This window comes from Odocoileus virginianus, chromosome 23 (assembly GCF_023699985.2).
Source record: "Odocoileus virginianus isolate 20LAN1187 ecotype Illinois chromosome 23, Ovbor_1.2, whole genome shotgun sequence".
In the NCBI taxonomy this organism is placed as follows: Eukaryota; Metazoa; Chordata; class Mammalia; order Artiodactyla; family Cervidae; genus Odocoileus; species Odocoileus virginianus.
The window spans coordinates 35,848,883-35,857,221 of NC_069696.1; positions in this window are offsets into that span (position 1 = coordinate 35,848,883).

Here is an 8,339-nt window from a genome sequence, read left to right on the forward strand (position 1 = left end):
GGGCTTGATAACTACTAGTCTCTGTTGTATGGCACCAGCTTAATCTCCAAATGTACACTGGGCAGACATCCCAGCTGTCCTAAATCTTTAGGACTATGGCCGCAGTATCTGTGATATTCAAGAACTGAGTCCCCCAGTAGCATATGTTTATCCACAACGGCAGTCTTCTGGGATTGGAAATTAGAAGAAGGAAAACACAAGTATGTTTTATTTCTCCTTTGTGATAATTTAACTGCAGAAAACACTAAGGGTTGGCTTTCAGTTCTTAAAAAAGATTTGTTATCTTGCCCAAGGAAATACAAATATATTCTCCAGACATTTTAAATATGTTTCTAAGACTTATATTTAAACTAAAACAACTGTTTAGCTGATTGTGGATTCAACAATGGATTAGCTCCAGTTTTAGCTCTTCAACTAATGAGCTAGGTGATCCTTTGGTAAATATCTTCCTCTGTAAATGAAAGCGCTAAACTGGATGGCCCTAAAACTATTGTGTGACTAGCACCACCTTGTGGATATTCATGTAATAACATGAGAAGGGAATCTTGGTGGCCCAATGTCCAGCCTCCTCAATAATGGTTTAAGTACTTCAGAAGAAAATGAAAATTAAAATTTTTAATTATGTCAGATTTCTTTAACAATTAACAGATTTTAATCCCCAGGATGGTCTAGAAACAGCCAAAGATACCCCTCATCACTCGTTTATTTGGGAAAGAAAGAAAACATTAGAGAACCGAACTCTGTCCCACGGAGTTTAGGAAGAATTTCAAGCTGCTAGAGCCACAGGCATTCCGGAAATCATGCACTCCACTGACATTATCTTCAGTGCTAGCATAACAGGGGGCGCAGTGGAGGGGGCGAGGAGGAGGGACAGCATTTCTGTAGGATATGAACGGTTCACCCTTGGAGTTGTTCCAGGAGGTTAGGCTGGCCAAAGCAGGCAACTGGTCTGGCTTAAACTAACTGAAGACTTAGGCCTTGAGGCTAAGAGGTATGTTCTACTATTTCACCTTGTTTATGAATTGGTTCCACTGTACTGTTACAGCACAGCCAAATTTAACCATTCAAAAACCATCCTGCAAGCCTATCTTGGCCACTCCCTGGATCTCAGCACACTTTTGGATAGTGTAATTATATTTGGCATCACTTCGTGTCCTCTATACAATTTCCCAATCCTGGAATTCGTGTGCTGCCAAAGGGTAATTATCCTGCAGTGAATACATTCTCTCCTTAAAGCACTGAAACTTAAGAAAGCTTTAGGGTTGTAGTTTTTTAGAGGGGATGGTTTGGAGGAGGTAGTTGTCTTGATGTGAACTCTTGATGACCTTTCCTGTGTTCACCATAACTACAGATAACAAAAAAAGTTTTCATTTCTCCATATCCAAATAGACCTCGGTGCTAAAAAGTACAAGTGATAGCACAAAGCCTCACTGTGCAGTATTCATTTTGTATCACTCATTTCATATTACTACAACTCGGGTTGCTATTATTTACTTCACTTTACAGAGAAGGAAATGATCTCAGAGAAAATTTACCAGAGATCATAACGCCATTAAACACCAAAATCAAGATCTGAATTTGAATCCAAGTCTTCTGACTTTAACTCCATTGTTTATTCATCTATGCCCCAGTGACATTAATAAGCTCACACGCCAAACACAACCCCTATTCCCATCCATCACCCCTCTACTTCTGAACGGGAATCACAGGGAAATCAAGAAAATCAAAGTCAAATGGCAAGAATAAGCAAAGAACCTCAGCAAGCAAGGATTCTCAAAGGAATTAAGGATTACATGATTTCTCAAGCATCAAAGGACTGTTTAGGACATGTAGGAGGATCTTGGACATATGTGCTCAATGAACACTTGAATGAAAATGTATTTTAAAAGGTTTACAGTATCATCCCACTGATTATTCATTTACAAAAGGCAAAAATGTACTTTGAAAATACCTGGCTGTCACTACCTTAAACAAGTGATCATGTTAGCATCACCAGCACCTCTATTGATGTGCTAAGAGATGAACCACACAGAATGAGCAATCTAAATCTATGAAGAAAACAATTAGAAAAAATTTAAGATTTAGGATGTTATACACTGATTTGGAAATGTGAAAAAGTTCAGTGAAATGAAGAAAAAAAAGCAGAAAAGGGCTAATCTTGATTAAATGAAAAGAGGAAGGACATAACCAAATAAATAAACTTCGACTAGATTCTGGATGAGGAAAAGTTTTAAAAGACACGTTAGGATGACTGGGGCAATTATTCCATCCAGATCTATCATATTAGATATTACTGAGCTATTTGTCTCAGGTGTGACAATGGCACACCTAAGGATGTAGAATTCCTAGGAGATGAATGCTTATGTAGTCAGGGATGAAGTATCAATGGTCATAACTTAATTTCAAATGATTCAGCAAAGCAGATAATGTACTTGTGGTAAAATTTAAAAGTTGGTGGGTCAAGTTTTTGGATATTTAAAAATTTTTCAAAGTCAAAATATTTTTTAAAATTCTTGAAATTCATCAAGACCATTAGCATAAAGTCAACTCTTTTATGATCATGACTTATAAAAACACAAAGTTGTAACCAATGAGTCAATTAATAAATATTTATTGTGCTCCTACTCGTATACTACTAACAACCATACTAGATTCTGGGAACTAGTGTGGTAAAAAATAAACATGGTTTCCGCTTTCATGGGACCCACTTAGCATACAATTCTCTGTCTCTGTGTGTGTGTATATGTGTTGGGAAGGGTAGTGATTGTTCTGGAAGCCTTCCTCAGGTGGTGCCTAAGCTGAAACCTGATGGATAAGTAGGTTTTACCGAGCTATAGTAGGCTGGGGAAATGGATCAGAGAGAACAAACAGTATGTGTAAACCAATGATGGTGTAGGTCAATATGAAGTGACAAAAATATTTATTCCTATGGCTTCACCATGTCCCCCACCCTTTTTTACATCAATAATGCCCTACTCCCAACCCTTAGACCCAGGGGTAGTTAACAGCAACCTGAGGTTACTAGCAACAATGTTACCAGTCCTGAGAACTGCATCCTCCTTTGGAGTTTCCCCATGTGCACAGCTCTGTCAAGTCCCTTTATTAAACTTCCCTCAAATTATCCAATTTCAAAATGCCATCTGTTTCCCAGTGGCACCCTGATGAGATAGACTTGGGAGATGCCTGCATGTTTTAGATGTTATTTGGAATCTTGGTAATGGAGATGGTCTGAGAAGAGGGCTGAAGATGCACCCAGGTCCAGTGAACATCTGAAGTAGGAAACCTGTAAACAGCAGCCTTATCAGCCAGGAATGTTTCAAAAGAGAAACTACAATTGTATTAAGTGCTCTTGAGAGGCTGGATGAGTAAAATGAGGGCCTTGGAATTCCCCATGAGAAAGCCATCCTTGGGGTGGTGGGGGCAAAATTAACTTGAGTAGACTGTAATGGTGGTTGGAGGCAAAGAACACACTTGTTACCCTCAGAAAAAGACACAACTGTTCAGGTTCCTATTTTAACTTTTTAACTCTTCCAGGGACTTTCTGAAGAATCTTGAGATCTTAATTTTTGAGGTGTAAGTATAAACATAAAACAGCCACACTTCCTCGCAGTTGCAAAAAAAAAAAAAAAAAAATACCTGGACAATACTAAAGCTAATGTAAGCTACAGAAGTGTAGAGAATCAAAGCTCTAAAACAGAGTAAATTACTTCCCCCTCTTTCAGTCACTGAGACAAAAGGCAAGCTTTGCCAAAGTCTTTTCAACCCACTCCAGCATTCTTGCCTGGGAAATCCCATGGACAGAGGAGCCTGGCGTGCTGCAGTCCATGGGGTCGCAAAGAGTCGGACACGGCTGAGCGACTAAACAACAACAAACAAACTGAAAGATTAAGCTCTTTTACACTGAAGCCTGTAACTAAGCATGTCCAAGACCCCCCTACTCGACATAAAATAACAAGCAGTTTCTAACCAGGGGCAAGATATTTGAAACCTAAAGCATTCTCATGATCACAATGAGTAACCAAACTCCATGGCTTGAGAAATTGTTAGAACCCTCAGATCCCTTTCTTTGAGAACATGAGCCTGTGAAATATCTAACTTTGATTCAGTTTGGCTTTCTCCTCCTTCCCAGTTCACTGAACATCACACAACAATGACTGCCAGGGCAGCACAATGCTAAATCTGGGTGATTGGGAAACCGCTCTAGGGCCGGCGCATCAAGAGGCTCCCCCGGGATCTTCCGTTCTTTAGTACAGAGCAAGCAGTTAGTTCTGGCTCCTTTATTTAGATGATTCTGTGTTTTACTAAGCCTCCTGGAGACTACCTTCCCCACAAAAATATATACTATGCATTTTCAACATCAAAATTATCAGAATTTGAGTAACTGGTTTAGACAAAGGTCAACCTCTTTGCAAGGGTGAAACCTGCCTCATCTGCAGCCTTCAGAGGAGACGAGTTAGAGCAGGGACAGGGGCTAGTCTGGAGAGCAAAGACTTTGCAATCAGGAAAGCTGATTTAAATTATACGGCCCCCTTGCACCCCTTCACTACCTGTAAACGCATTTTTTGTTGTTTTTTTCTTTCACTTGTGAGGTTGCTTGAACAAAGTTTAAAGGTGCCAGGCCCACCACAGTGTTTTTCCTAATAGGAGGAGCTTCTTTTTCTTTTTTCTTGCTACACCAAATGCTTGTATTATAGGACACTTTCAAGTGGTTCATTTATGAAAGAGGTGCTGTGGCAGACCAAACTCGATGGTTCCCAAACTCCACCACTTGTGCTCACTGTAATGACCTGAACGTGGACCAAACGACACTTGCCTGCGGACTGGCTCTGGAGACCTGCCGGCTTGGTGCAGTCTGTGCCAAGCTGGGAAACCTCAACAGATCCTAATTCGGGGCAAGACTGAGGGCAGAAGGAGAGGGGGCAACAGAGGATGAGATAGTTGGATAGCATCACTGACTCAATGGACATGAGCTTGGGCAAACTCTGGAAGATAGTGAAGGACAGGGACGCCGGGCATGCTGCAGTCCATGGGGTCTCAAAGAGTCGGGCACAACTGAGCGACTGAACAACTGGTAAGGACCAAGGGGGGCCCGCCATTCCACAGCCACAGGGAAAGAATTCGGTCAACAACCCAAGCGAGTTTGGAGTGATTTATTCTCAAGTCATCTGATGAGAATGCAACCAAGTTGACACCTATTGCAGCCTTATGAGACCCTAAGCAAAGGACCCAGCCACACTGCACCTAGATGGAAACTGAAATCAATTTCTTGTAAGCCGTTAAATTTGTGGTAATTTCATTAAACAGCAATAGATAATAATGTAGGTGCTATCATCTTTCACTACCTAATTTAGTAGCTTCACAGTAACTAGGTTAGGTGCTGGCAAAATCACCTGGATTATCCCAAAGCAAATTTAACTGTAGTATAAAAGGTTTGACCCACAGAATATACCTTGCCCAAGTAACAATCTGTTTTTAAAACTTTGATATATGAGAGTTCCCTGGTGGCCTAGTGGATAACATTCTGGGCTTTCACTGCTATGGCCCCAGTTCAATCCCTAGGTCAGGGAACTGAAATCCCACAGGCAGAGTGGTACAGGAAAAAAACAAAACCCTTTGGTATGAATTATACCTCTTGGTTTCCTCATAAATCTAGAAAAAATTCTGTGAAGCAAAGTAACATAAGTTAGTCACTCAGTCATGTCCATCTCTTTGCAACCCCATAGACTACAGCCCGCCAGGCTCCTCGGTCCATGGGATTTTCCAGGCAAGAACACTGGAGTGGGCTACCATTCCCTTCTCCAGGGGATCTTCCTGACCCAGGGACCGAATCCAGATGTCCTGCACTGCAGGCAGATTCTTTACCATCTGAACTACCAGGGAAGTCCTTAACAGAAAATTTGGAGACTCACAAAGTCAAGTGACTCACATAACTAATGTAGGACCAGAAATTAGAGAACCTAGGTCTGATCCCAATGCCAAAATCTGTCTCCAAACAATTTTTAGTTTCTCTAAAGTCTCAATGGTGCTTCCCATATGTACAGACAACAGTAATAAAAACACTGTGGTCATTGAATCACCGGAGAACTTTTGTTCTTTATTGTTAAAATCACTTCATTGTGCACATCAATTAAAATGTCTTTTATAGTCCATCTCTGGCTTAATGATGGTTCAACTGAATTTTTTTACTTTACGATCGTGCAAGAGACATGCTTTCAGTAGAAATCAGACTTGGAATTTTGATCCCTTCCCAGGCTAGCAATACACAGTAGGATACTCTTGTGATGCACCGGTAGCAGGGAGCCATAGCAAACCACAGCTCCCCATCAGCCACATGACCCTGAGGTAAACTACCAGTATGTTTAGCCATTCTGGCTTTCACTTTCAGTGCAACATTCAATACATTACGTAAGACATTCAATATTTAATTAAAAATAGGCTTTGTGTTAGATGATTTTGCTAACTGTAAGCTAATGTAAATGTTCTGAGTATGTTTAAGGTAGGCCAGGCTAAGCTGTAATGTATTAAATGCATTTCTAAAATATTTATTTCACTTAGCATGCAGGATCTTTCCTTGCAGCTGACTCTAGCTGCTGTTGCACAAGGGTTCAGTGGCTCTGCAGCTTGTGGGATCTTAGTTCCCAACCTGGGTGTTCCTCACTCCCTCTCCCTCCTCTCCCCCTACTGTAAGGCGGATTCCTAACCATTGGACCACAGGGAGGAAAGTCACTTAAATGCATTTTTCATTTACAATGGTTTCAACTTGTATTTATTGGGGTGTAACCCTAAGGTAAGCAGAGGAGATCTGTATTTTAAAGTCTGTAAGTGTTAGTCGCTCAGGCGTGCCCGACTCTTCGCGACCCCATGGACTGCAGCCCACCAGGCTAGGCAAGGATACTGGAGTGGGTTGCCATTTCCTTCTCCAGGGGATCTTCCAACCCAGGGATCAAACCCAGGTCTCCTGCACTGCAGGCAGATTCTGCAGTCTGTATTCTGTATTTCTTGGAAAAGAGGACTTTTTTTCCTTCATGGCTTCTTACAATACAAAGGGCTTATACTGAGTAACACCTGTGAGGGCCAAAAGTATTAGTTATTCTTACTTAAGAACACCTTTCAAACAAAACCACAAAACAGCCTCTTTTATTTTCTAATAAGACTAAATTTATTCAATACCCTAGTAAAAGTTTTGATTATAAGTATCCAACAGTATAAAAAGTACAAAACAGATTTGTAGATTTCTAATATATTAATACAAAGTGCATGACTACATACAGTACATCCTACAGGCAAAGAGAGGTGGAAGGGGGAAAGAAGACTGTGGTTGAGGTCTAGTAATAAATAAATAAATACAGAAGTAGAGATGATCCATATTATAGTATATTCTACCACCAATACTGCAGCCAAAATGTACAAAAAAAATTTCAAAATAACTCAGGAGGAAGATGATAATGGCTGGGGTTCTTGTAATACACCTCAAAGTCTGTGGGAGCACTGACCCAACTCACTGTGTAGTCTGTGCATATGGTGGCTTGTAGTTTTTTCCAAAGGAAGAAATATAAAATTTTAAGTTGCGATTAAAAACTATAAAACTATAGGGTGCCCATAAAAAGTGGCTCACTCTCTTGTTACGTATACTATCCAATCTTTAAAATCCAGTTTTAAAAATAAGCACTGAGTCATGTTTTACCAGGGAGGCTAACGATCATTCCTCATTATGAAAACGGGTGATATATTTTTCCTGTACTTTTAGAAAAGAGGCAATAGATAGTACTTTGGTTTGGGTTCAAGTAAAAGGCTTTTAATGAAGGTTTTAGAATGGAAGAGCTCCACATTTAGGATGTATCATCTAACACCTCAATGTTCAGAAAGCCTGACTAAAAGAAGCCAAACCAAAACCAACCCACTCAGCATTAACACACACCTCTTTTCTTTTAGTAGAATTTTAATATAGAATGAAAAAAAAAAACAAACCCAAAACCCTAACAGGTTAAAACAAGTCAAACAACCATTCTACACAGATAAAACCTTCACAAAGGTCAACTGAAGTAATCCAGAGCTAAAACTGAATTGTGCAGATTTTCAGTGAAGTCACCAGTCACCTAACATAAATTATTTACATACTTGCAAGCCCTCTAAAGAAACGTGCCCCAAGAAGCATTAACCTTTGTTTTTCTCGTGTGCCATCCTAAAGACTTGCACATTGTTATTTTTCAGATAATCTAACATTTTCAGTAGAGAATGTTCTCTACCAAGTGGTAATGCTTTGGTACTATTCATATAGGATTGCTTATTCTAAAGACTTGACATTTCCCCAAGAGGAACTTTGATTCTGCTTTAAGTTT